The following is a 14,176-nucleotide window of genomic DNA, read 5'->3' as shown; positions in this document are numbered from 1 at the left end:
CTGGTGGTTGGAAGAGTAGCAGCAATCTCTGAGCTACCTGAACATCTCCAAAGCCTGGTTGGTGCTACTAGTGAGGCACTCAGTGAGGAGCAACAAGAACAATTTATCCAACTGCTAGTGACCTACCAATCCCTCTTTGCCAAAAGTGATTCCGACCTGGGTTACATGTCTGCTGTCACACACAAGATTGACACAGGATCGGCTAAGCCTGTGCGCCAGCGAGTGAGAAGGGCACCTCTTGGATTTCAAAGTGAAGAGCAAACACATCTTCAAGACATGCTTAAAGCCGGTGTCGTTACACCATCATCATCGGAGTGGGCCTCTCCGGTCGTCTTAGTACGCAAGAAGGATGGAGGAGTACGGTGGTGCATAGATTACCGCGGCTTGAACAGTCTGACGGTAAAGGACGCATATCCTTTGCCCAAGATTGAAGAGTGTCTTGATGTTCTTGGGGAAGCTACAATGTTCTCAACACTTGACCTTCAGTCTGGCTATTGGCAGATAGCAGTGGATGACCAAGACCGCGGGAAGACAGCATTCATCACCAAATGGGGCCTCTATGAATACACCCGCATGCCATTTGGGCTCTGCAATGCCCCAAGCACCTTTCAGAGGGCAATGGAGCTCGTCCTCAGGGGACTCCAATGGGAAACATTGCTGATCTACCTTGACGACGTCATTGTCATTGGCAGGGGAGTGGATGAAAGCCTGGACCGGCTCGCACAGGTCTTCAAGTGTCTCCACAGCTATGGGTTGAAGCTGAAGCCTTCTAAATGTCACTTGCTTCAAGAGGAAGTTCTCTTCCTGGGCCACATTGTGAGTGGAGATGGGATCTGTCCAAACCCAGCTCTGGTCAAGGATGTACAGCGCTGGGAGCCACCCAACAACCTGAAGGAGCTGCAAGCTTTTCTTGGACTGTGTAACTACTACCGCAAGTTTGTTCCAGCTTTTGCAGAACTGGCAAGCCCTCTCCACAGCCTTTCAAAGAAGGGGGCTACATTCCTGTGGACAAATGAGCACCAAGATGCTTTTACAAAGCTGAAAGAAAAACTGACAACTACACCAGTGCTGGGATACCCCACTGTTGGAGGCAAGTACATTCTAGACACTGATGCCTCGAACCACAGTATTGGAGCTGTTCTGTCACAACTCCAGTGGGGAGAAGAGCGAGTCCTAACATACGCCAGCAGCCATCTTACACCAGCTCAGCAGAGGTACTGTGTTACCAGACGTGAGTTACTTGCTGTCGTCCGCTACACTCGTCAGTTCCGCCACTACCTACTGGGCAAGAAGTTTCTGCTACGAACAGATCATGGCAGTCTCACCTGGCTGTTTCGGTTCAAAAACCCTGAAGGTCAGTTGGCTCGCTGGCTGGAAGAGTTGAGCCAATATGACTTTGACATAGAGCATCGAGCGGGCCGGCAACACTGCAATGCTGATGCCATGTCAAGGCAAACCAGAGAACATTCAGACAAATGTGACTGTTACCAAGCTGGAAAGAACTTGTCTGATCTACCATGTCAAGGATGTAAGTACTGCCGAAGACTTCATGAGCAGTGGACAAGATTTGAAGACGATGTTGATGATGTTGTGCCGCTCGCAGTTAGGAGTATTGAGTCTGGTGAGACCAGTGGTGATAACACTCAGTCGATGGAAACAGATCCACCACATACAACCATGCTGGAGACTCCAGTAGTTAACTGGCTGCAGTCAGTCAGATTGGAAGAGCTTGCCAAACTTCAGAAAGCTGATCCTGTCCTCTCCACCCTCCACACATGGAAAGAATCAGGAACCCTCCCTACTAAAGATCAGGTGATGCTTGAGAGCCCTGCAGTGAGGAAGTTCTGGCTCTGCTGGCCTCAGGTCATGCTGCAGCAAGGAGTTCTCTACTACTCCTGGGAGAGAGTAGGAGCCCAACAACCAACCGTGTTGCTACTAGTTCCAGCTTCCATGCAAAGAGAGGTCCTGCAGGCTTGCCATAATCCTCCTCAATCTGGTCATCTTGGGGAAGCAAAAACACTGGAGCGCTTACGCCAGAGCTATCACTGGTATGGAATGGGTGAAGAAGTCCATCTGTTTGTGAAGAGATGCCAGCACTGCAATGCATGCAAAACTACGGGACCAGTGAAACGAGCCAAGTTGCAAAGCTACCAAGCTGGAGCACCTTTGGACCGTCTCCACGTAGACATCCTCGGGCCATTCCCTGTATCCAGCTCTGGAAACAAGTACATTCTCGTCATAATTGACCAGTTTACTCGATGGGTCGAAGCCTTTGCTGTTCCTGACCAAGGGGCGGAAACAACAGCAAGGAGGCTTGTGTATGACTTTATCGCCCGATTTGGAGCCCCCCTCGAGTTGCACACTGACCAAGGTCGCAATTTTGAGAGTTCCCTGTTCCAGAATGTATGCAAGCTCCTACAGATCACAAAGACAAGGACCACCCCCTACCACCCTGCCTCTAACGGACAGGTGGAAAGGTTCAACAGAACTTTACTCCAGATGATCCGGTGCTACGTGGACCAGAACCAAAAGAACTGGGATGAGCATCTGTCACTACTCACCTCAGCCTACCGCAGCTCACGCCATGCAATCACAGGGTTCACACCTAACAGGCTCATGTTTGGCCGAGAAGTTCATCAACCACAGGATATCCAGTCTGGGGCTGCAGAACTCAAATCTGACCGAATGGAGGTAGCAGATTTCCTTCATAACCTGGGAGAAGGACTTAAGGAGGCACAAAGCACAGCGAGGGAGCACCTCCGCACTGCACAAGAACGTCAGAAGAAGATGTATGATGTCCGAGCACGAGAACATTCTTACAGCGTTGGAGATTTGGTGTATGTAAAGGATGACACGAAAAAGAAGGGATTAAGCCCCAAGCTTCAAGCACCTTGGAAGGGCCCCTTGATTGTGGCTGGATGCCGTGGTCCTGTCCTCTACGATATTCAAGGGTTGAAGCGCAGAAAGATAATGCACCATGATCGGCTTAAACCATACAATAGTGAGGTGGTCCCTGCTGGGATAAAACGTCAAAGGAGTCAAGTGCTGCAGCAGTGCCAAGACCCAGCTACACAGCTACCTGAAGAGGATGTCCCGTTGGTACCAGAGCTGCCACTACAGAAAGACAATGATAAAGATCCAGCAGGGGAAGGAGCTTCTCGAGAGTCATGTGATCAAGAGGAGAAACCTCATCTCAAAGCTCCAAGGTGTCAGCAGGAAAAAAGACAAGAGGACACTCCAAAAAATACTGTTAAAACATCTAAGGGACGCATGGTTAATAAGCCAGAGAGATTCAGGAACTAGTTATTGAAAGAGAGACTGTTTAGTTTATCGGCAGATTGGTTACTTCATCCAAGAAGTTAAACTTGTAAAAACTGTTTACAAGTAGTTAAGTGTTTTAATTGTTTCACTGCTGTTTAGCTATAGGGCCTACGAGTTTGCAAAGAATGTGATGTAAGTAATCAAATAATTTAGACATGTTCATTGAGTCAACTGTTCTATTCCTAGACATGTTAATGTTAAGTCACCTGTACTGAAGGGACTCAGTACTCTTGGAGGGGGATAGTGTGAGACAGTCCACCATGGGTGGCTTTCCCTGTTGTTGTTGTTGTTGTTGTTGTTGTGTTTATGTTACCGTTATTGTTGATTGGTTACTGTATGTCACATGATCACCCAGAGACCGTGGTAAAGTAGTTTTTATATTCGACATTCAACAGACATTCACATTCGGCATTTTAGGGACCGTGGTAAAAGTAGAGAAAAACCCAATGGAGATATGGCTGTCCTGATCAATAACTCTGCCAATATTGGGCCAATGCACCTCAAACCAATTGTAGATTGTTCTGGGAGTGCCCCTCCAAAAATGGCAACGTTTGTATTTTGCAATCAATTGTAGATCCAACCTTTGGATTTCGCAATCAATTGATTAGGAATTTATTAAAATTCAAGAACTCAAAAACCCTATGGAGATATGGCTGTCCTGATCAATAACTCTGCCAATATTGGGCCAATGCACCTCAAACCAATTGCAGATTGTTCTGGGAGTGCCCATCCAAAAATGGCAACCTTTGGATTTCGCAATCAATTAATTAGGAATTTATTAAAATTCAAGAACTCAAAAACCCTATGGAGATTTGGCTTTCCTGATCAATAACTCTGCCAATATTGGGTCAAAACACCTCAAACCAATTGTAAATTGTTCTGGGAGTGCCCATCCAAAAATGGCAACCTTTGGATTTCGCAATCAATTGATTAGGAATTTATTAAAATTCAAGAACTCAAAAACCCTATGGAGATTTGGCTTTCCTGATCAATAACTCTGCCAATATTGGGTCAAAACACCTCAAACCAATTGTAGATTGTTCTGGGAGTGCCCCTCCAAAAATGGCAACCTTTGTTTTTCCCAGTCAATTGATTAGGAATTTATTAAAATTCAAGAACTCAAAAACCCTATGGAGATGTGGCTTTCCTGATCAATAACTCTACCAATATTAGGCGAAAACACCTCAAACCAATTGCAGATTGTTCTGGGAATGGCCCTCCAAAAATGGCAACCTTTAATTTTCCCAATCAATTGATTAGGCATTTATTAAAATTCCTTTATGTGGTCTCCATCCACAGCATACCGGCAGAGGTCACCAAGGAGGATTCCACTGCACAATGGGAAGATTCCCAAGTAGTCACTGAACAGCACATCTAGTAGCTCAGGACAGTAGTAGTGGTTTGGAAATGCTTGATGGTTACTCTCCATCCGGATTTCACCAGAGACCTCCTCAAACACTCCCTTGAACTCCTTTGTAAAAGGTGACTGCAGGGTGAAGTGTACTCCCGACCGCTATCGGGCGATGGAGTACTGGGTTAAGTGTTAAGAGCATGGCGGAGGGTGTAGGACACGTTCCTGTTTTCTTTGGAATGAATCAATGCCACTACCACCCCACTGTCTTCCTTCCCCCAGAGAGAGTTGATCTGAAACACATTAGTTGAAATTGTTAAATATGATTTCAGACCCACTTAGACAACATCATACTACATATCAATATGTGTCATACGGTATGTACATTTTGACAAATTTGTATATATATATATATATATATATGTATTTTGATATCAGATTGATGTGAACAGTAATCGCTCATGTTTGTGTTCATATATGTATGTGTTACAAGTTATGTCCATAGCATTCGCTCATGTTAGTGCTGTTACCTATTGTTAGTGCTGTTACCTATATGTGTTATAGTATGCTAACAGTATTGTCTCATGTCTGTTGTGTATGATATGTTTGTTTATATCTTGTTATGTGTGTCTTGTTATGGTAATTGTATTCACTCATACGTTGTATTCTCACCCACAGGGTGTTGACATCTTTGTCTAAATAAATATCACAAACAGACATTGAGGAGTCTTCTTCATGTCAACACCATGAAGGTGGAATGCCCCTTCCCCGGCTGCGACTTCGAGACCAGAGACGTGTCCGAAGCACTCGCCATCGTCTTGCTGACAAACCATGGACATTCCCATCGAGGTGCGGCGGTTCAGACCCCAGCTCCACCTTGCAAAGATGGTTTCAGCATCTGTTGGAAGCTCATTCTGTTGGAGGAGAGGCTTTGTTTGTGTATCACCATGTAGTGTGCCAGTTTTGGCTATGAGTCCTTGCAAGACAGTGATGGGGGTAGTGGTGGTCTAGTGGATAGTGAGTTGGACTTGTGATCGGAAGGTTGTGAGTTCAAATCCCGCCTGAAGCCACACCACTACTAGTGTGCCCTTGGGTAAGGCACTTAGCCCTCAGTTACTCCAGGGGGAATGTCCCTGTAATTCGTAATTGTAAGTCGCTTTGGATAAAAGCGTCTGCTAAATGGCAAAATTATGATACTCTTCTTTATCACCTCTGATGAGTACTTTGCCGTGAACACAACACACATGTGACGAAAGACTGTGAGAGCAGCCAGCATGCATGTGCTATTCAACAGCTGTGCAACGCAGTAAGTTGCAAACTCTCTCAGAGCCTTGTCTGTGGTCTTCCTGCTGAACGCCCCACTCACAGCCTTGATGATATGAGCAGAGCAGAGGTAGACAACAGTCATCTTCCTCATTTGTCTCCCGGTAAATCTCCCCTCAATAAGAAGGTGTGCCTTCTCGATGTAAATGATGACATTCTCCTTATTGAAGGCCAGAAGGGCACTCTGGATTAAGGCCCAACTGTAATCAAGCTCCACCTGGTGGACTCGGATGACTGTCACTTTGGAGATCCTCAAGAGGGTCTGCATCAACCAGAATGACAGATTTGGGACGGCGTTGTAATTTGTGATCATTTCTGTCACAGGCAGAGGTGGTCTGTCTCTTCCTCCTCCAGGCAGGGTAAGGCAGTAGTAAAATACCCTTTTGTTTTGGTCGGGAATTTTGCTCACTATCCCTCCAGTAGCATCTAAGAACAGGGTCACAGGTTTTCTGCTCTGTAAGTGCTGGATGGCAATTCCCAAGCCACACTCTGTGTACAGATGGACAGCAAAGGGATCTACCTGCAGGTGAAGGTGTCTGACTCTCGTTGGATCCTTTGAGTAAGGATTAATTCCAAGATTATGTCATTGTGTAGACGTGTGCTGCGATGGAATTCTGAGCCGATCTCTTTAAGCACATTTTTTTGAAATGATTTTTGTCATGTTTCCAGCCACCAACTCATCCACTGGTGTCTTACTGAGTTTACGGTAGTATGTGTTGCTGACACCTTTGTGAAGGGCTCTGGCTATCTTTCCCCTCTTTAGATATGTGGCAGGCCGTGGCAACTGATGATCTCACCCCTCTCCGATTTTGGTGCCATACCTGACGAAGCCATGTTCTGATGGATGATTTATCTGTCCCAAATATACTCTTGCATAAGGTGGACCACACTGCTGAGTTCCATTTCGGATTCACTTAAAATACATTTTGAGAGTGAAACTCTTTGATCAGTGTCTCCTCTCCTCCAGCTTTCCTCCAAAGATTTTCTTTGCTTTTGGTACGACCCATCAAAAAAAAATATATATATATATATATATATATATATATATCCGAGCTGCTGTTGACGGTTAACAAACTATAATTTCCTGCTTGAGATCAAAATATATACATATCCACCTTCTCCTCCTCCTCCACCTCCTCCTCCTCCCCCTGTGTCATATCCTCCTCCTCCTCCTCCTCCTACTCCTCCTCCTGTGTCATATCCACCTTCTCCTCCTCCTCCTCCTCCTCCTCCTCCTCCTCCTCCTCCTCCTCCTGTGTCATATCCACCTTCTCCTCCTCCTCCTCCTCCTCCTGTGTCATATACACCTTCTCCTCCTCTTCCTGTGTTTTGATTGATGGATGGTGATGTTACTATGTTATTAATATTCTATTTTAATGATTTCTGTGTAACAATGTAACAATAAAACATCTTGAATCTTTGAATCCTTGATTGATCGATAGATATACTATCTGAATGAATGAATGAATGAATGAATGAATGGTCTTTATTGTCATTGCTACAGTACAGGTACCAAACAACGAAATTTAGGAGGGGTGGCTCCCCTGGTGTTAGGAAAGAAAAAAACTTTAAAAAACTTTTTAAAAAAAACTTTAAAAAACTTTAAAAAAACACAAGAAGGGAAGGAGCTGGTTTACATAAATAAAGGCTATGTACACTATCCACTATACTATACTGTACAGATAGACGACTAGGGTTGTCATATATTGCACATAGTGTTATTGCACATTTATTTAAAGTGTCGCAGTTTGCAGGCTTGAAATGTACATATTTGTGCCTCAGCACTACACCTGATTTTTTCAGTCCAGCAGCTGCCATCAATCCGTCCAGACTGTCCAGGGCCCAGAACCTAAATCTTTGCTGTGTTCAGGGCCTGGACGGCCCTGGGGTAGAAGCTGTTCTTCAGTCTGTTTGTCCTTGCGGCCATGGTCCTGAACCGCCTTTTCGAGGGCAGCCGGGTAAAGTGTTCGTACCCAGGGTGGGTTGGGTCCCTGGAGATCTTGGAGGCCTTCCTGAGACAGCGTGTGTTGTACAGCTCTTCCAGAGAGGGGAGGGGGGCGCCGGTGATCTTCTGGGCTGTTCTCACGACTCTCTGTAGCGCATTTCTCTCCGCGGTTGTGCAGCTGGAGAACCAGTTGCAGATGCCGTAGGTGAGGATGCTCTCCACTGCGCCGCGGTAGAAGGTCACCAGTATCTCCTGCTTGCTGTGTTCCTTCCTGAGGATTCTCAGGATGTATAGCCGCTGTTGTGCCTTCTTGATGGTGGCTTTTGTGTTGTCCTTCCAGGTCAGGTCATCCTGCATGTGCACCCCCAGGAATCGGAGGGTTGAGACTCTCTCCACGCTCTCTCCGTCGATGAGCAGGGGTTGGATCTCTGACTTTTTCCTCCTGAAGTCTACGATGATTTCCTGGGTCTTTGACTTGTTCAGCAGCAGGTTGTTAACCTTGCACAGCTTGCTCAGTTGCTCTACCTCATCCCTGTACGCCGCCTCGTCCCCCCCCGAGATGCATCCCACCACGGTGGTGTCGTCTGCAAACTTTACGATGGAGTTGCTGGGGTGGACGGGGGTGAAGTCGTAGGTGTAGAGGTTGTAGAGGATGGGGCTTAGCACGCAGCCCTGGGGGGACCCAGTGCTGAGTCTGAGGGCTGTGGAGGTGTGGGGGCCCACCCGCACCCTCTGGGGGCGGTCGGTCAGGAAGTCCTTGATCCATGCACATATAGAGTGTGATAGACCCAGGTCTAGTAGTTTGGTCACTAGCCTGTCTGGAAGGATGGTGTTGAAGGCGGAGCTGAAGTCCACAAAGAGCAGTCTCGCGTAGCTGTTTCCCCTCTCCAGGTGGGATAGAGTGGCGTGGAGAGTCGTCGCGATGGCGTCCTCTGTGGACCTGTGGGCTCTGTAGGCGAACTGGTATGGATCCAGGTTGGGCGGGAGGCGTGTGAGTATGTGGGCCCGGACTAGTTTCTCGAAGCACTTCATGATGATTGGTGTGAGTGCCACCGGGCGGTAGTCGTTTAGGCAGCTCACCGTGCTTTTCTTCGGGACTGGGATGATAGTTGAGGTTTTCAGGCAGGGTGGGATGGTGGCCTGGGACAGGGACTGGTTGAAGATGTTGGTGAAAACCCCGGCCAGCTGGTCGGCGCAGTCCCTCAGCACCCGTCCCAGGACGCCATCCGGCCCCGAGGCTTTCCTGGGGTCCACCGCCTTCAGCACGCGTCTCACTTCATGCTCTGTGAGGGTGAGGCTGCTGAGAGCTGGAGAGAGTGGTGTTTGTGTTGTGGTTACCTCCGTTCGCCCCTTGTCGAACCGGGCGTAGAAGGAGTTCAGCTTTTCCGCCAGCAGGGGGTCGTCCTCTGCGGCTGTGAGCCTGTTGGCTCTGAAGTTTGTCATGTGCTGAACCCCCTGCCACATCCGCCTGGAGTCGTTGCTCAGGAAGCATTCCTCAATCTTCTCTCTGTGGTCTGCCTTGGCCTCTTTGATGCCGCGCTTTAGGTTAGCCCTGGTGGTGCTGTACAGCGGTGTGCCCTTCCCTGCGAAGAAGGCGTTGTCCCTCTCGTTGATCAGTTTTTGGACCTTCCCAGTCATCCATGGCTTCGTGTTGGGGTAGACCCGGACCCGTTTGTCCACGGTGACTGAGTTGGTGCAGTTCACTATGTGGTTCAGAACCGACGACGTGAACTGTTCCAGGTCCTCATGCTCATATTCCTGCCATGGGGTGTCATTTAGGCAGATCTGCAGTGGAGCGGATCCTTCTGGCCAGGTTCTGACAGTCTTAGTGGTGATGGGAGCACTTTTCCCAATGGTAGTGTATGCTGGGATCAGGAGGATTGACACATGGTCAGACATGCCTAGATGAGCTAGCGATCTAGCCTTGTAAGCACGTTTGATGTTGGTGCATACCTTCTCCAGACTTCAGCTCCGCCTTCAACACCATCCTGTTGGTGTATACCTTGTCCAGTGTTTTTTCTCCTCTTGTTGCACATTTAACATGCTGATAGAACTTGGGTAGCAGGCGCGGATCTATGGGTGGGCCTGGGTGGGTCTAGGCCTGCCCAGATTGACAGCTGGCCCACCCAGTCAGATTCATAAAAATACATATTTTTTTATAATAACATATTTTTAAAGTTTAATTTTCACTAACTAACTGTAATGTGAATAGTTTTGTCTTGGAAATGATTAAAAGTATGTATTAATACTAATAATATTCAACTTCCTCTCTTTACATTGCTTCCTCTTTTACGTTTACTCTGATTGTTCAGTTGACCTTGACTAGTTGTTCAGTGTGCGCGCTACGATGGCTAAACAGCTAACATTGTCCCGCTTTCTTAAAAAGCCACGTCTGGAAGTCAGTGAAAATAATGAAAGTTTGGACCAGGCCTTGTCTAGAAATCTTATTTATTCACAATAACAGATGATGACGTCACACGCCGACGTGCGGAGAGTCCGAGACAGCGCTGTAATAGTTCGGTGAAGTATATTTTTTATGAGACTTTCCCAGATTAAAACGAAGAGGGAAACATTTGTGTGGAACAACATTGTGTATGCCTTCACTGGATATAATAATATAATACAATAGAAGCACACAACTTTACACAACAATATGTGTAGTTTACGTAAATCCCCTAATAAGCAGCGTTAGGTTTTGTAATAAAATGATGGATCACCACAACTGGTCCGAGCCAGGTACATGTATGATTCAACTTGAGCTTTCGGTTTGCACTGGACTGTCAACACCCACAGTTAAAAGCTTGCAAATGATAATACAGGCATTTCTTATTACAATTTCTATACTTGGTCCTCCATAGTTGATGGTTATTGGTTAATTCATTGACTATTGCGTGCGCTTGAATGCCTTGCGTGTGTGTATTATAATAACTTGTTTGGCTGTCCGTTGCATTCTCTGGGTAGACAGGTACTTTATTTATTTTCCGTTCGTTTCATGGTCTGCATAGTGATCTCCTCCAGTCCCTGCGAATATTTTGCGTGTGTGTGTGCGTGCGTGTGCGTGTGTGTGCGTGTGTGTGCATGCGTGTTGGTCGTACCCAAATGTTTCGAGCACCCACGGGCAGAAACATAAATCGGCGCCTATGATCGCGAGCCCGGTTGTGTTCCATCCATCTGGCTGCTCATACATAGGTCTAAAACGTGCGGTGATGAGTTTCACTCAGGCCTACCCAGATTTTTCCAGGCCTACCCATCAGCCACTTTCTGTATCCGCCACTGTTGTGTAGTACTGCCTTCAGGTCGACATGATTGAAGTCTCCTGCTATAATGTGAATTGCCTGTGGATCTGCGCTTTGTTGACCACTGATGACGTCATATAGCCGCGCCAATGCTAAGCTACCGTCTGCATTCGGTGCAATATAAACGCTTGTAATATACACTGCATTGAATTCCCTCGGTAGGTAAGTGGGTCGGCATTTAACAGTCAAGTATTCCAGGTTTGGGGAACAGTGGCTACTTACAGTTTTCGTGTTTAAGCACCAGCTATCCTTCGTAGATATAATGAGGCCGCCTCCGCGGGTCTTACCGCTGAGCAGCGTGCGGTCTGCGCGGTGTAGGGTCCGTCCTTCCAAGCTAATCGCGGAGTCCAAGATAGTTTCATTTAGCCAGGTTTCAGTGAGAATAATCACACAGCTATCTCCCACGATGTTATTTTTGGCAACCTGTAGTCTCAATTCATCCATCTTATATTAGTCAGAGACCTGACGTTGGATAGGAATATACTCGGCAAAGCTGGCTTGTCCGGGCTCCTCTTTAGCCTAGCTAACAGGCCTGCCCTGCAGCCCCGTCGTTGCTTGCGGTCCTTACGCCGACGTTTGCGCCTCAGGGAAGGGACTGAGTACCAAGGTTCTCCCGGTAAGCGGGCGATCTCGTGATGAATCCTTTGTTGTTTCAGGAACTCCGCTGTTTCTGTCTTCTCGTTTTGCGTACCAACTTCTAGTAAGTCGTGCCTGCTGTAGGTACTATTTACACAACCGTTCCCTATAAGTACTAAAATAAAAATGTACATACAAATGCACTTAAAAACACTAAAGAACACCAGTTTTGAAGCCACTCCAGCCGCAGCGACTATGCGCGCCGCCATCTTGCTTGTTGAAAAATAAAATAATAATAATTTTTTTTAAAAACTGGAGAAGCAATGTGTTTAAATGTACATAATGAACAGCAGTCTTGGGCAGGATTGCACTCATTCAGGAATGTCACGGCTTGCAGAAGTAGATAAGTAATGAGACCTATAGCCTTGATTTCACCACCCTCTGTAATCCTTTGCAATTGGTGGGTGGAACATTAGGCATGTGCTTTACAGTCATGTACTGTAAAGCACATCAGAAGGTGATGAAGTTAATTCAGGCTATCATTGGAAGCAAGCTGCCACCCCTGAAGGATATTTACATTATATTAAAATCACTGAGATATTTATGAAGTTCATCTAACCACTTTAACATTACCTTAGAGCCTACTGGCAAATGACCATTACCCAGGCGATACTGTAACCAGTGTTAATGGTGCTTTTCCTTGGCCCCCTATGCCATTTCATAGTGATTATTGATTGCTGAAGAGAATGGATAGATAGATATATTGATTGATTGATTGATTGATCCCACACCAAAAGAAGCCATGTTCTGATAGATCATCTGTCCCAAATATCCTCTTTGACAAGGTGGACCATTATTTCTCATTTCCATTTTGGATTCACTTTCAATAAGTCTAGAGTGTGAAACTCTTTAATGACATCTCCGGCTCTTGGTCCTCCTTTGTTTTGGTATGGCTCATGCACTTGTTTTGAACTTTGAACTATTCTAAAGAAATCTAAAATCTAATATTTGAAGTTAGGGTATGATGATTAATGTTTAATTATGTTTTTTATGTTTGTATCCCCAATGTTTGTCTGTGACCATCAAGGACCGCAATGGAAATAAGTTTTAACTTTATTGTGTCATCCTTGACAATTTAAAATCAAGAATATGTATTCTTCTGATGCATTGTTCTTTGTATATTTTTATACATTTGTCAATAAAATTCATTCATTCATGTCTATGTTGTTGTTCGGTTCTAATAGGGTTAAATGCTATATTCTGATTCAGCCTGGTTGTAAAGCAGGTCATGCTAACCCATCGCTAGTTCAAACAGACCGTAGTAGACTTCAAACAACAAAGAGGCCCGGATTCATCATGATTCTTATTTTCTTGCAAGGAGAGTGAATCCCGAGGTCTCCCGGAGAGACCCCGGATTCAAACGGAATCTTTCCCCCTCCGAGCCAGTCATTTTATTCTCAAACACAGAAAGACACACATGTACAGGGGGAGCCAGCCTCGTGAGGAAGCACAGCTTTAGCAAAATCAGATTTACGACAGGGCCCCCAGGAATGAAGGCCCAGCTGATAAGACAATACAATGATGAGCTTGTGAGTCTATGCTGCAGCATACAGCACGGGGTTGGAGCTGGGGAATTCAGAACAGGACAAAATGTACAGTCACTTGGTTCCTTCAGACCTCCCCTCTTCCCAGGGCGCAGTCTCAGGCTGGAACCCTTTCCGATGGAGGTTTACTGCCCTCCAACCCCTTCTTGGGTCAGAGTCAGTCTACCTCCACCCCTTCCGCTTCCCAGACGTCTCCTTTTCAGAGCTCTGATCACGGAAAGCACTGCTCGCTTACTAACGCATTCGGTTTCAGCTTACAGTGGCCTGACTGTACATTGAGCTGAGCGCAGCCACCATTTCCCTATGGCTTAAGGCTTTGCGACCCAACCGGCCGGTGACCCAGTCGATAGCGATCCCCAGTCAGTGTCTAAACACCAACCCTGTAGCGGTGATTGGCCGCCCAGTTGGGAACCGACGGTCTGATCCCTAGCCCACTTCGCTATGGGTCTAGAAACTTTGACCGTTTACACCAGCCTTGCCTGTTCACGGGTGTGACTTCCCCTCACATCCCGCTAGGTGTGGGCTGTCGCCCACGTACCACGCACTGCCCACACACCTAGATGCGACAGCTGCGCCGACTAGACGGTACCACGGTAGTATGTTCATTCATACTTCATCAGACACGGGGGCCTTCAGTCCTCTCCCCAGCACTATATGTTGTCTTTAACGTGCCCTCGGAACTTTGCAATTCCACCGCCGCCTGTTGAGGACTAGGTTCGGGGTGCCCAATCCCCTCCCTAGTCCTCTTCAACAAACATAT

This window comes from Nansenia antarctica (assembly GCF_963989245.1).
Source record: "Nansenia antarctica genome assembly, chromosome: 5".
Classification (NCBI taxonomy): domain Eukaryota; kingdom Metazoa; phylum Chordata; class Actinopteri; order Argentiniformes; family Microstomatidae; genus Nansenia; species Nansenia antarctica.
The sequence above is the reverse complement of the archived record's forward strand: the minus strand, read 5'-3'. Positions refer to the sequence as shown.